At 34.0% G+C, this 15659-nt stretch overlaps 1 long non-coding RNA gene across 1 annotated transcript; it reads left to right on the forward strand.

Annotated features, from left to right (window-relative positions):
- The first annotated feature begins 2101 nt into the window (after positions 1–2101).
- Positions 2102–2895, forward strand: LOC134857185 (uncharacterized). The gene is made up of 2 exons (XR_010164882.1): positions 2102–2313; positions 2531–2895. It is a non-coding gene; the product is annotated as an uncharacterized LOC134857185 (long non-coding RNA).
- The last annotated feature ends 12764 nt before the right edge of the window (positions 2896–15659 follow it).

Genomic DNA, 15659 nt, shown 5'->3' on the forward strand with positions numbered 1-15659 from the left:
CTCCACGCAAAATCAGCAACCAAAAATAATCATCGGAGAAAATTGATTAATATATCATTTCAAAGCTTTTCTTAGTTGTGGTCCGAACGATTTAAAAACAATTTGAAAAAAAATCCCATTGTCAACAAAAACCAATTTGAAACTTTTGATTTTTCGTCTAAGTTTAAGTGAGTGAATCGAGAGAGCACGAATATTTTTGCTTAATTTAGGCCGTCTAAAATAGCTTAATTATGCTAAATTTTAATTTTCATTGAATAGAACTTGTTTTTGGAGGTTTTTATTGCAATTTTAGGAATAAAACTTCAAAAATAAAAATAACAATTAAAAAAATATTGACTTTTTTCATTGTATTTTATTTTGCTATTTCTTTCGTTATTCCATTTTTCTTCAAAAACTGTTTGCCTATATTACTATGAATGTAAAGTATGCCTAAATTATAGTTATACGTCATTTCTTTTTATCACACCACGTAGAAAAAACTACCCAAATTTGGAGAAAAACTATTTTGTAGACTTTTTAAGATTATAGTCATTACATTCTGTGATACTTGCACAGTAACTGGCTATCCTTTCTTTTACTTCGATTTTTCTGCAGATATTTTTTTATTTGCTTGGTTTTACCTTAATTCCAGTTTCAGCATATCTCCATCTATGGCTGGTTCTTGTTCCAGAATAGTGAATGTAAATCAAATATTCTCCGTGTTGGCGATTTGAAAATTTACTGACTATTGCTCTGACGTTTCTACTCTGATCTCTTTTCTGAAGTTTTTTGCTCTTTTCTTATCATATCTTGAGCTTATTTTTCAACTTCAAAAATGTTTGAAATCGTTTTCAAAGTCAAAAATAGTTAGTACATATCGAGATTTAAGCCATCGTCTTGGTAACTAAGAAAGTCCCCTTCACGCTAAAAAATAATTTATAACGTATGTTGGCAAGTTTATAATGGCAAAAGTATCATGTGCTCCTTTGGAGAGCACATTAAAAAATTGTTTTCGAAATGGGTTACAAAGAAGAATCTTGAAAAAAAGTTATCAAACCTGATTTATAAGAGGGTCACAATGTAACCCAAGTTCATAGTAGAATTTTATAAGTCATAAGCAACTGTAAAATGAGTTTCACTTCGATCAAACTGAAAACGGATCCAAAGGATAGAGGAACCAGTTCAATACAAGTATTTATTGTTTCCAATTATATTCTTGATAATAAACTCTGTAAAATAGTTAGAACTAACCAATCATGATCAATCACTAAAACTTACAATAATTTCTAAGGCTGAAACTATTAATAGTTTCAGCCAGAGAAGAAGAAATTTAACTTACCAAACAGTTGCTCCTTCTTGATTTTAAACCTCGCAACAATACCAGTATATAGTAGATCTATTGAGACTAGGAAATATAAGAGTAAGATTAGGATTGGTATTAGACTAAGAAGTTGAACGAACCTATCCGGCCGAAAGGATCGTTCAATTGCTTAGTCGAAGATGTAGTCAGTTTTGACGAAGAATTTTTCTGTTAGTTGGGATTTTAGTGTGGGGCAGTTTAATACCAATCCTAATCCTCCTTCACAAAAGGATTTTACTCTATGAGAAAGCCACCCGAACTTAAACTCAGTAGGGAAAATGGAGTGTTAGTTTTCCTTTTGTGACTAAATATAATTTGACTAATTTAGTTGCACGTAAACTTTTTTCAATCATTTCAAATTTCGGGCTTTTTACCTCACACCCCCCACCCCACATTTAAAAGTCAAATTTTGAAAACTGTTCTCAAATTTTATTGAATTTGTGTCAGTTTGAGTCTGATTTCCGGATATTGGATTTCCTCCATTGGCTTGGTGAGTTTTCCTTAATTGCCAATTAGAATTAAAAGAGAGGATAAAAAAGGGGATACAAATTTCCGAGGTATACCACTACAATAACAGGATCACTTTTTAAAGTTTTCTTTAAAAAACGTAGACCTTTTGGAGGAACTTTTTCTCTTAACACCTCCGATGAAAGTTCAATGAAAAAACTTTATATGTAAGCCCACAAAGATCAGTTCAATATGCCATTTGAATGTCCTGCCATTTGAAATTTTGATTGGCATTTGCAGAAGCAATTACTGCAAATAAGACTGAATTCTCATTCGCATAACATTTGTAGCGCTTCAAAAGAAATGATTCTGAAGTTATTTTCGGCATTTTTGCTAGTTTCTTTTTTTGTTCGACTAAGAGAACCCGTAAGATGCGAACAAATAAATTTTAAGCTGGAAGATGGGGCTGTTTTTACCAGCCAGCTAAGTCCGTGGCAACTTCACAAGAAGCCAGACAAACCATTGCGGTTAGTATCAATTTATTGTTCCGGCTAATATTTGCAAGGCACTATGGCTTAAGTGTCACGCGGTTTCAGAAGCCTGTCTCTCTCATCGTGTCGAAAAATTATGTGATTCTTTCATTTTTTTCTGACTAAGTTGCTGGAAAGCGAAAAAACTACACCTGGTTTCAACAGATATAATTCAAATTTTAGGTGGGTTAACAACCAAAATTTTGATTCGTAGGGTGCTTTTGCAAAATGACGAACTCGAAAAAGGGTGGGCTGAATACATGAAGAAAATGAACAGTTGGTGGGTTTGGACGTGGGGCGGTTGTGAGGTCAAGTACGTCTGCCGCAAACAATGCAGTAACTTCTTCGGGGACAGCTACGTAGCTCCACTGAGTAAACTCTGTCAGTTAGAAGTCAAATGTCACAAAATTGGATGTACATGTTCATGTGCCTAATGATAAATCGAATACTCAGTTGGAAAATTTTTGTACGCGTCTGCGATATGAAACAATTTTCCATTTTCGTATGTGGAAAGCGTAACAAATGTGACTGAGAGTTCCTAGAACGTAACAGGACAATAAATTAAATACAGTGCCTCAACACTTTTTAATTTATTGCCTCGGTGATGCCAAGTAAAGCATCGAATATAATAGCGCAATTGAGGCAGGTGAATTGCGTTTGAGAAAAGTTTTCAAAACGACCGAGATTTGTTTTTTGAGTTACTTACATGTTGTATTTGCTTAAAAAGTATTGTAATATGAGACCCCTCTGTCACCCTTATATTTTTTAGAGGGACACCTCTATCAAATTTTCACCTTGAAAACATCTAGTCATACCGTTTTCACACAATTCTAAACGTACAAAACTTTAAATGAAATCTCTATGATACGTTTTTTCCATAAATGGAAGTTGTGTGACAAGCGTTTTTCTAAAAAGCAGTAATGAAATAACTTATTTCCGAGAATTTTATTTTTAGAAAAAAAAATTCAAAAATTGTGGTTGAACAGTGCTGACTTGTGCTTACAAGCATGGAATTTTGCATAAAATTTCATTTGAGTTCAATTGTTACTGGTCGTTACCCGATAAACGAATCAGAATGTGTTTTAACTATGAAAAAAAGGGCCCTTCTAAAAAAAATCAAGTTATGTAATTAATTTCTAATTCACTTTAGTTTCAAACATTTTCAGAATCAAATTTCACCATAAAAATAAGAAAATTAAAATTGCGTTTTACTTAACATAAAACATTCGGACAGAGTAAAATAACTGAATACTTGTATAATCCAAAAAAATATATTTCCATGGCAGCCTATATAATCCTGTCTTACTGTAATTTAAGGCAATTTTTTTTCAGAAAAATAAACTTGAAAACATTCCACATTCAAACAGTTAATTTTTTTGTAAGTTTTATTGATGTAAAAAGAAGCAGATTTTGATGGACCTGGCTTAAAACGAATAGTTCATCATTCTACGCAAAAATTATATCAAGAAATTGAACCGAAATTACGTTTTTGGATAGGAAAAGTTTGTCCTATTTTTGCAAAACAAAAGGAACCCTTTTGATGCTAGTAAAATCTGGAAAAAAATTAGTTTTCAATCTTTTTCTACAGGTAATCATTTTGAGAAAAGCGTTTTTAGGTTTCAGAGTTTTTTTGTTTTGTCAGAATAATTTGAACCAATACTGCTGTTTTTTAAATCGACTCTTGTTTTGGCTCAACAGTTTAAGTTTATTATGTGTGTCGAGCACATGATAACTGCAAAGCACTCTTACAATCATTTAGCGTCTCTGGACTGCGAAGCTACTCTTATAAAAACGACAGCAAAGTTTTTTTATATTGAGCTGAATATATATGATCTGATAATAAATGACACATCGACTTTTTTCTATTTGGGCCAAAATATTCAGATGTGAAAAAAATAACCATTCATTTAATTAAAAAACTGATTGAAAATAACATTGAGTAGTTCAATTTTTTTTTCTCAAAGTCAAATCATTAATTTCAAATATTTCCTTAATTTCTAGCAAAAAAATTTACCTATATGGTTAATGTTCATGCAATTAACAATAAATTTTTAAAAAATTTTTGTTCTATGGTTTTTAGGTACAGAAGTCGGTGCTTTTTTCTTTTTTTTTCGTAAAAAGTATTGGATTCTTTTGAAAACTTTATTTTCTATCTGGGCTAAGATATTCAGATGTGAAAAAAATTACCCACTCAATTAATTAAAAATCAGATCGAAAGTAACATTGAGTATGTCAATTTTTTTTCTCCAAGTCAAATCATTAATTTTAAAAAATTCCTTATTTGGTTAATGTTCAGCAAATAACAAAAGAAATTTATCAAATTTTTTGTTGTTCTAAAATTTTTAGGCAGAGAAGTCGGTGCTTTTTTCATAACAGGTATTGGATTCTTTTAAAAACTTTATTCAGAATATAGACTAGGACCTTATTTACGCTGTACAGCAAACGATTATTTTTCAATCCTTTAATATTTTCTTTTTTGTCACATGAAAAAATTTAGTGACACCAGTTCGCACCTATTCATTTATGGCAATAACATTTTACAAGCTCCGGCATAGAGCAAAACGCTTTAAGGATCTCCAGACTTTGTATTTGATTTTCATAATTACACTTGAAAAAGCTTTTTGAAAATTGACTAAGAGATGCTGCTAATTGAATCAAAATTTTCAGCTCGAAGTCTTCTACGCGTAACATTATATCAAGAAATCAAAACGAAGTTTCGTTTTTATTTTTAAAAAATTCGATCCTATTTTTGCGAAACAAATAAAGTTGCTTTGATATGGTAAAATCTGAAAATATCTAATTTCATTCTTTTTCCATAGATAAACATAAGCATCCATTCGTTTTTGGCAACAACATTTCACAAGCTGTGGCATAGCAAAACGCTTTAATGAAGACCAGGCTTCGTATTTGACTTTTCTAATAACACTTGAAAAAGCATTTTAAAAACTAATTAAGGGATGCTGCTAATTGAATCAATTTTTCAGCTTGTTGTAACCAATTTTTTTTTAGCTGATAATAAAAGGATGTAGTTTTTCCTCTGTTTGCTGAAGTGGCAAAGCAAGAGATCGTTTGAGAATTATAAGTATCATTTGATATTTTAATGCGTTCCTTTTGGTAGATCTTAAATGTAATGAACAACTGATAACGATTTGATGCTTCGCACATCACGTATAAAAGTGTTTTATTTTTTTGTCACATACGCGCGTCTTTTATACTTTGATTTTGTTCTGACTTTTGTTACGAAAGTAACGGAAAAACTGTACTCGGGATGAGGTTTCTTTTTCTTCAGACAAATTTTGGTTTTTTAAGTAGCCAAATTTGACGGAATTTTTTTCATATCATTTATAAGGTATTGTTGTCCTGAGCTTAAATTTGGAAAGATATTTCACCTGTGATCATTTTTCGTAAAATTATGGGGTTTTAAGGGTTGCGATCTTTTGCAAGCAGCTAACCATCATCCATATCTAACTTCGCTAAAATTGGGTCGAAGCTGTGGGATCACTCCTTCATGCCCAAAAAAGCGTTCTACACCCCTGAGATCTTGATTTTTTACCTCAAAATAAAGGTCTTCAGGGTTGCTCACAAGCTCGTGCAGCTCACACTACGGTCAAACAAGCTCAAATAAGGTGGTTCTTCGACCTGTTTTTTACGAAAAAGCGAATGTGCTTATCCTGGAAGCTCTACGAGCAAGCTTTTTAAAAATAAAAGCCAACTGAAGCAACTTCGCCAGTTATGGATCTCATTTTGAGCTTGTTCACGGTTCGAGTCATAACTTTTGACTCAAACCGTGGTTCTTAGACGTATATTTCACGAGGAAGCGAATGGGCATATCCCGGAAGCTCTACGAGCAATCTTTGTTAAATTGAGGTAACTTGAGGTTATGCTAACTTGAGGTAACTTGGCTAAACTAAGCAAAAAGTAATAATTCTAAGCCATTAAAACGGAAGTAAAGTTCTTTTTGTCGGTTCTGTTGTTGGAATAAGTAAATAGTAGTCCTAATCTAGCAAAATCACAATTTTTCGCAAAAATTTGCAAAGTTTTTTGTTTGTGTTTTTGATGTTTTTTTGAAACTCAAGGTCTCACTCGGGTACGGCAACAACTCGTCGCAGGTGATTATTGGTCGCAAGCGACTTTTCATCGCAACTTTAAGCAGCAACAATTGGTCGCACGGTAATTTATACGATTCCTTTGCTTAGTGTTTCCGCGAAACGTTCCATATCGAATCCCACACCCAATAAGGCATCGCCGTTGATTTGCTGTGACTTATTTAATTCATTTCAAATTGGTAACACATTTAAAATGGAGAACTCTGTGCGACGAAATGTCGCTTTTTCAAATGCTAAAAATTGCCGCCTGCGACCAAAAGTTGCTTGCGACGAGTTCTCGCGTCGCGGAAACTCGAAACTAACCAATTTTAGGTTAAAAGCAATAATGGTCAATTTCTGGGTTGTAAGCCTGTTTAATTGTCAACGAAGTATCGCTCTACTCAACATTGGTTTATTCTCGTTTTTTTTTTCTATTTAGAAAAGACATTAGTTGTCAAACAGAATCGCCTTCGCACCAGAGGTATCTGATTTGAAAAAAGCAATATAATGAAGGATAACGTTTGGTTAAAACCGAACATTTAGTTCATAAGCGCAATTTAATTTCTGAGTAGATATTGAATTGACCTATGTGTAGCCGCACTAGAGTTGGATGGAGCATAATAAATTAAATTGACTTGCCCTTGTCACTCCCGGGTTAAAGTCCCACCGTTAATTATCGGTTTTTATGTAGCATCCCAGTGATTGCTATTTTCAAAGATTGCTATGCATAATCCAGAATTTTTTGCATAGCTAAGCCTGCGATATTTCAGAGCTATTTCAGTAATGGTTCCGAAGAAAAACAGTGCTAACACTTAAAAAAACTTAAGAAAACTTCTACAAAGAGCATGGTTGAGGGATCGAACCCCGGTATTTCACTATTTTTGCTCATTTTGATAGGTTTTTTATCACAGTTTCTTCGCTGAACTTTAGCCAAATTAGCGATAATCTATCGATAAATTTTGTTTTTGTGGCAATGAACATCGATAGTTCATCGATGGCAATCGCTGTGTTTTTCCCGTTTTTATCGCTATTTTCGATGTGAGCTCAACCCGCACTGTCAGTTTCTAAAAATATCAAAACCAAGTAATTATTTGATGATAATTGGATTATAATCTCATTTTTTTTTCAAGCCAAAAATTCATAATTTTTACGTCCCCCACAATGACCAAGTGAATTTTCCTATATCCCCAACGAAATAAACAAAAGGCGAACTTTTCAACTATCAACTTTTGACGAATTTTTTTCCTCAAAGTTTTTATCTTTTGACGGAATCAGTCGAAAAATATTGTTGTCCTGAGCTCGAAACTAAAAAGATATGTCACCTGTGATCATTTTTCGCTTAAGTACGGAGGTTTAAAGATCGACAATTTAGCCACTTTGGGACAATTAACACGCAATAAATTTTGCGCTATTAACGCGTTAGCGGTGATATAAGAAGAAGAATATTTACTCAACGTATCAACTTAAATTACAAATTATCTCTTGAGATTTCTGCAAAGTGCTGAGTGGCTGAAAATTTGCAGCCTTCGAAAATGTGCAAAAGAGTGAATTAATCAAGTGAACTTTATCCCCCAGAAACTAATTTGAAGGTGAGGGGATTGGAGATTGTTCACATGGTCCAATTTTTTTTTCGAAAATAATCTGAAACTTTGGCTTATTGTTCCGACTTTTGTAACAAAAGTAACGGAACATTTGTGCTCTGGGTGAGTTTTTTTTCTTCAGACTAATTTCGACTTTTGAACTAGCCATTTTCGACGGATTTTTTAATATCATTCATTAGGTAATGTTGTCTTGAGCTTAAATTTGAAAAAATATTTCACCTGTGATCATTTTTTGTAAAGTTATGGGGATTTAAAAATTGCCATTTCGGCCAGTTTGGGACAATTAACGCGCGATATGTTAACGGGTTAACGCTTTTAACGGGTAAGCGGAGATTTAATCCGTCTTAGAAATCGTTCCAAATTGGTTGAGGGAAACTTATTTGCCATAACTGATTTGTTAATGGGATCGAAGCTTATCACTTTGTTTGATATGGCGTGTGGTGGAGATGACTTTCACAAAAAAATCTCAAATTAAAAAAAAAACTATTGTTTAAAATTACATTTAATTTTGTCATGTTATTACAGCTCGATAGACCTCAAAAGGCAGACGGAACATCAGGGCTTCGCCCTGATACGAGCATTCTGGTTTTCTATTTTCCTCACCAGAGAAATTTCACAATCAATTTTTCTGTTCAAGTTGTCCAATTGATGCAATTGTTACAATTGGCATACGGTCTTTTTTATGACAAAAATTTGCTCTTCATGCGTAACCTTGTAAAATCTTCCGTTATTCCGCAAAATTGATGCTTATGTGAGGTGGCTTAACACGTTGCATTAGATACAGCGAAATTTACTTTGGCTTAGAAAAGTTTTATCTTGTTTTCACTTTTTCTGCTCAAAGTTTTTTCTTATAAATATTACTAGTTTCTAACTTTTTGCTGGCCTCTCTTACCCATCTTAATTCAATTCACGTTCCGTTTTGTCCCTCCAGCAGATGACCCACTTCCCTACTTTTAAACCCATTGATCAATTTTATCAAAAAATAATTATTTCAAAAATGACTATGAAAAAAAATTCGGTTTATTAACAGTATAAAATAGGTATTCCTTTTGAAAAGTTTTCTCAAGCAGTCTATTCTGCACTTTTGCTTGAAATGAAAATTTTATACGAAATTAATTTTCAAGATTAATACGTGGCTGGGGGGAGAGGATCTACTTAAAAATCTAATACCCCCCCCTACGGTACCTACTTAAGGATCTCCACCCCTATAAATAAATACAGTTAATTAGCACTGAGCTTTCTATTATAAATTCTATTTTTGCTGCATTCTGATTGGTCAAAAAATCGCACACTTTCATCTACTGAACAATCTCCCCCCTTTCTTGAAAGGGGTGGAGATTGTTAGATTGTTAAGTAGATCCTAAAAAAATCCGTCAAAAACTGCTGTTAATAAATTGGAAAAAACTAACATCCTCCCCCATAAAGCGGTTTAAGGAGAGTATGTGTTAAGTTGGGCCAAAAGTAGAAAAATGCCAAAGAAAATTAACGAGCACAAACATTGCATCATTTTTTCGTGAACCTAATCTTTTAACACCATTGAACCCAAACGACTTATGGCTTCTGCGGTTTTTATAGCATTCCACAGACATACTTACATGTGCAAGCAGCTCTGAAAGTGGAATTTTCTTTTCGACCAAATTTATTCTCTTTTTATACAATCACACACTCGTGTTGGTTTAGGTTGAGTCGCATATTAAATTAGAACATGAACATAGAAAATAGTTGTTAGTTGCTATCTGATTACGTGAAATCCGCGCACGAGCGGCCCGCATTTCCGTTTTGCATTCTTCCCTACCACGTGATTTTTTGGTGCAGACATATCACGTGCGACTAGACAATATCCTTTTTCTTTACAATTAGTTGGTAAATTTGTCGCAATTGTTACTCTTAACATACTTACCTTCAGCAATGGCGGCTCTTAGTGGAATATTCTGATTTGCGTCAATGAGATTCAGATTCCATAAAAGAACAGCATTTGTTTTTGTTCACATGCTTTCAATATTTTCATTCACTCCGTTTGTGAAATACGGTATTTTGTTTGAGCGCACAGCCGACTAATTAAAATAGCAGATCTAATACATTTATTTAAATTGCTCTATCATAGCAATAATTCTTAAGTTATACCTGGTTAAATTGGTTGATTTTCTCAAGAACGTATTTCAAACGTTTTTTAATTGATAGATACAAAAAAAATACAGCAAAACTAGTCTGCTATCAGATTGTTCTACTGATCATATACGACAATTGCTTTTGGCGAGACTTTAAGACGCTACACGCAAATTCTCCAATTCTATTTCAGAGAAATATAATTGGCTTAAATTCGAACAGTTCAAATTTCATGTTATTACTTTCATTGTCGTCTTAATGACATGTCTACTTAATGCTTTGTCGTCTTATTTACCTAGCATCATTTTTATATGTTATAATCTTCCCACGCACATTGAACTTCACTTTCATTCATACTTTTTAGTCGGCGCGCCGAGAAACTTCAGTTCGTTTTGTACCTTTTAATATAGTAATAATATTGACCAAATAGTACCAACGTCAGCACAGCCAGTGTGAGTTCATAGTGCTCTTCATAATATTACAACTAGAAATGAGCTTGATTAGCCGGATGAGTTTTGTGCCGATATTAAAAGGAGGATATGGAAATTTATTATGATTCTTATCTTTAACAATTTCAAATGAGTTCTTGAAAAGCTTGGTGTACTATAACTTTCGGCTATTTGCACGGCAGAGAACGCTTGCATTGTTACTGTTACCTTGTTATATGCTCCCATATAAGGCATTCGCAAAGGAGAAAGAGCGCTAAAAATACGTTAATACAAATATACTTTTACACGATACTTTATTTTATTTTTCAATCAATAAAAAAACTTGCTCGCTCGTAAAGCAACGGATTGTTCCAATTTTTTTTACGCTGTATTACGTAACATACGTACGCGTTTTCATTTCAAATTGAGTCGCATTTTTAGGTTACATGTCAGTATTTAGACAGCCGCGTATTCATACTGGTCAGTATTTAGACAAATACTGTTTCAACCAATCAGAATCGAGACAAAGAAGAAATTAATAAATAATTATTATTTATTTTGGATTATTGATGTTTTTTCTCGATTCTGATTGGTTCATGCAGTATTTGTCTAAATACTGACCAGTATGAATACGCGGCTGTCTAAATACTGGCTGCACTCCTATTTTTTTTTATTGTAGTTTTTTCATTTCACGAGAAAACGCCAGACTGATTGTTGATGATCAAATTGACCTGTAGTAACTCGTTCGATTCAGTGCTTCGGCGTTGTCTTGTGGTTTGTCTTGTATCTTTTAAAAACGCTTATTTCCATTCATATAGTCTTTCATCTTTTTTTAAATTCAAGCTTACACTTTACACTGTTTAAATTTTCCGCTTTGTAACAGAATGAAAATCTATTTAGAGCGTGGGAAAAGAAAATTCAACATTTATTTTCTGTTACATTCGTTGTTCTCCCTGCTTTTCTTATCATCATCAGCTCATTGATAAAAAACTAAATATGATTGGCGACTGCTTTATTAATTGGAAATTCTATACTTCTAGTTCGTGTTCGTAAACTTTCACGTTAGAACCTTTGTTTATTTTTAAATTACGGGCCGAAGTCAAGTATTTATGTACTTTTGCGTTTCCTTTGTGTACCCCAGTTTTAGTTCATTTTTGCTTTTATATTACGAGACCTTTGATCGCTCTGCTGATTTTGAGCATCATTTTTCTAAAGATGAAATCGATATAAAAAGAAGCTGCTGAATTTGCACCAAATTATACAAAACGCGTTTGTTTGCAAATTTGTAAATTTGAGCGTTAGTTCTAGTAAGTTTTTCTCCTCAAATATATCCCTCTCGGGTACCTAACCTAGTTACGAATAACCCCCCCCCCCCTCCAATACAGAAATAAGGCTCTTTTCCAGTTGCCCACTTTCAAATTCAATTTTCGAAAACTTATTTAACGTTGTCGTAATGCAATGAAAGTTGGCGTGGTGAGCAAATCGACAACTGTGAACAGATTTGTTCTTCTTATTTTACAGCGTAACATCACTCGGAATTTTGAAAAAGGGGGGGGGCATATCAGAATTTTATACCTAGTAACGGATATAGTTAAAGAGATCCTTTTTTTCAACTCTCTTTAACTATCCCCCTCCCCTCCCCAATGCTGCCTAGCAAGCCCCAAAGATTTCTGCTGCTGTATAGAGCAAATTCTACTGCTTCATAGAAAAAAATCTGCTTTTTTCTGATCTAAGGAAATTCTGATTATTCATGGGTTTATTACAAAAAGAATTAGTGTTTTATCGCTTTTCGAAATAGTAGATTAGTAGAGTCGCAGAGAGATACTTTTTTGTGTTTCTGAGAAATAGAGCGCGCCAAAAATGCGCGCGCCAAAAAAATTGCACCAAAAAAATGCAATTTTTTGGTCAAAATTTGCCACGAAGTGCGCATAAACGGCATTTCTGACCTGTTTTTTTTTCAAAAAAAGGGTCAGTTAACAAAATTTAGGAAGTTTTTTTGAAAATACAAGCCCCCCCCCGCCTCGAGAAAATCCTAGATCCACCTCTGCGCTCTGCCTTAAATTCCCTTCCTCCACGAAAATCCTAGATCCGACCAATCTTTCATACTTGTGTTTTTAGGGACCCAACTATCCTTCTTGTACCGACAATGCCCACTTATCAGTTGTGTATCGGACCCTGGAAACTTCGTGATTACAAATACTGGATTAAAAATATGGAAAATGAGATTTTTTGCTGGAGTTGAAGGTCCCCTGATTATTTAAGTCATTATCCTCTTTTATTTGAGAGATCCATTTGTGCATCCTTTACACTGCACTTTATTTCCCAGTTCATTGACTGTTACGTAGTCTCATTTTATATAGATATGTAGACATTTATTTTAAAAATGTGCAACAGCTTTCGACCGTCCAATTTTAATTTCAGTCACTTCAGTCGCACAAATTGTGCCTTATTTGTTCAAAGGAGATGACGTGAAATTCCATCTTCTCTTTTTCTCAAATTAAATAGTGCCAATAGATAAAGCCTATGATTAAACGCTGTTTTTAAACTTTTATTACAAAGACTGTCAATCAAGATACATGTAAAGGTAAATTCCTTTCAACACATGCATAAAAATTACAATCCATAGCCAGCCATCGTCCTTATTTTTTTTAGAGAAAGAGAGGAAGCCAAATAAATACTTGAAATCAAAGAAAAGGCATGCTTAAAATAATTGCATTTTTGATCAAAATTTTTCAAATTACCCAAAAACAGCTGGTGAATTTTTGCGAGCTAATGGCGAAGTGTCATTGATGCGTTTGATTTTTCAATGACACTTGGCCATTAGTTGTTCAATTACACTTGGACTAAGTTGAAGACTTGATTTTCGGAAATAAAGAAGGCAAAACTACAAGAGTGATGTTTTATGATTGTTGATCACTAGAGGTAGATTTAAGGGGGCACCATTTGCGCAGGCCGTTTTGTTGAAGTTGTCTCGTTCTCAGATCAATGACCTAAAAACGTAGACACCTATTACAACTTAAAAGGACGTTCTATTGCATCATCTTGTCTAGACTGGCGGAAGCGCGAATGCGTGAAAACAATAAAAAGTTACTTAAAAGGTAGCTTTCAACTGATTATACATGTAAAACATTTTTCACAGAATATTTATGGTGTCGGCAAATAGGACGACAGCTGTTAAGACGACAAAATTTCTTTCCGTACTAGGTAAATGAGACGACTGGTCACTAAGATGAAAAGACGACGTTTTCTTTTCGACTTCTCGCTGTTAATTTTTTTGGGACACCCTTAGCTGTCATTCTTGTTTCTGCATGTTTGACGAAAGATAACTGAATTAGCTATGATAGTTATCTTAGTAGTATTAGTCTTGATAGAATTAGTAGTATGTATATAGTGCGTTAGGATCGGGGGGGGGGGGTTGTCATACATGGATGACCATTAGGTATAAATCATAATGGTCACCATGTATTAAATGATCAGCAATGGTCACCATGTAATAATCCTAATTGTCACCATTTATAATTTTATACCTAATAGTCCTCATGTAAAACTTCGGTATATTATTGAGTATTCCCACTGAACGTTGTGGTTACATGTTTGGTGCGGGAAAGGATTTGCCAAATCTTCGTTCTGAAACCAGCTGGAGTGTTTAACTGCGCTATAGACTGATTGCTCAATTCTTCGTAAAACTTTGATTCAAACTCAAATTACATACGAATACATACAAAAGTATGCTAAAGACACTATCGCTTAAATGAAATTGTTTATATCCCAGATTAATTGAGTTCCAAAGCTGAACAAAATCTCGCACTTAAATACACACTAAACACGGAATAGCGGTAGGTCAAATTTTATGTACAGACAATTATCATATTAAATAACTGAATTTTATTTACTATACAAAAGTTAATGTGGTGTTTTTTTTGTGTTTTAATCTATTCGTCGATTTTTTGACCGTGGTTCTTCTACTTCAACTGCTTCATAATCGAAAAACGAATCGTTGAAGAATGACGACTCGTCCTCATCGGAAGTATTGGCCTCCAGATCCGCGATATCCCCGCTATCAATATCACTGTCGTTGGTTTCTGCTGCCCGAATCAGACCGGGGTCTGGAGTTTGCCAACTGCTATTGACCTGGTCCATCAGTTGTTGGAGCGAGCGATGTGGTTGTGTGTTCTCAACAGCAAAACTATCCTCAGAGTATTCATCATCAATTTCCGGATGGTCCCAATCAACGTTTTGAGTGTTAGCGAATTCTTCAGACACCCCATCTAGGAAATCGTCACAATCCCACGACACTGGCTGTTGACGATCTTCAAAAAATGGCATCCATTTTTCCAAATCGTCATCGTCAGTTGGGTCAGAATTAACAGCGGCTGTGTTGTCATCACTATCATCAATGCCAATCACAGTTTGACCCACGATGTTTTTGTGACCGTAGGGAAGAGTCTGCTGACGAACATCGAGGATGTAGCGTTTCTCATCAAAAGCTGATACCGATGTTTTCGTCGAAGTCACTGTTTGCAGATTGTGTGACTCGGATGCGATTCGACTGTTTTCAGTTTTGAATAACGAGCCAGAGGTCAAGGTGTCTCGATATCGCTGATGACTCAACATCTTCTGAGCAGCTTTGGATACACCTTTCGCCGATAATTTTCTGCAGTCTGAAATTTTATTTATATGATTACTAATCAATTTTTTGATGATCACTAATGTGTGGTGGTAAAAAAACCAAATACGATGTTTTTTTAAGAGCTACATCATGTTAACTTGAAGGCCAGGTGCAACAAAAAAAAATACATGAAGGCCAGGTGTGACCTTAAAAATTAGTCATCATTAAAAAAAAAAAACAACAATCAAAACAACACAAAAAAAAAAATCCCCGACAAAAAAATTTTTGAAAAAAAATTTTTTGCCGACAAAAAAAAAAAAAAAAATCGCCCACAAGAAAAAACCAAAAATTTTCAAAAAAATTATTTTTTTTCGCCTAAAAAGTTTTTTCCAATTTTTTTTTCAAAACAAAAAACACTTTTTCGCCCGAAATTTTTTTTCGAACAAAAAAAATTTTTTTTTCCAAAAAAAAACAAATTTCGCCCACAAAAAAAAACCGCCCACAAAAAAAAATT

This window comes from Symsagittifera roscoffensis, chromosome 1 (assembly GCF_963678635.1).
Source record: "Symsagittifera roscoffensis chromosome 1, txSymRosc1.1, whole genome shotgun sequence".
Classification (NCBI taxonomy): Eukaryota; Metazoa; Xenacoelomorpha; order Acoela; family Convolutidae; genus Symsagittifera; species Symsagittifera roscoffensis.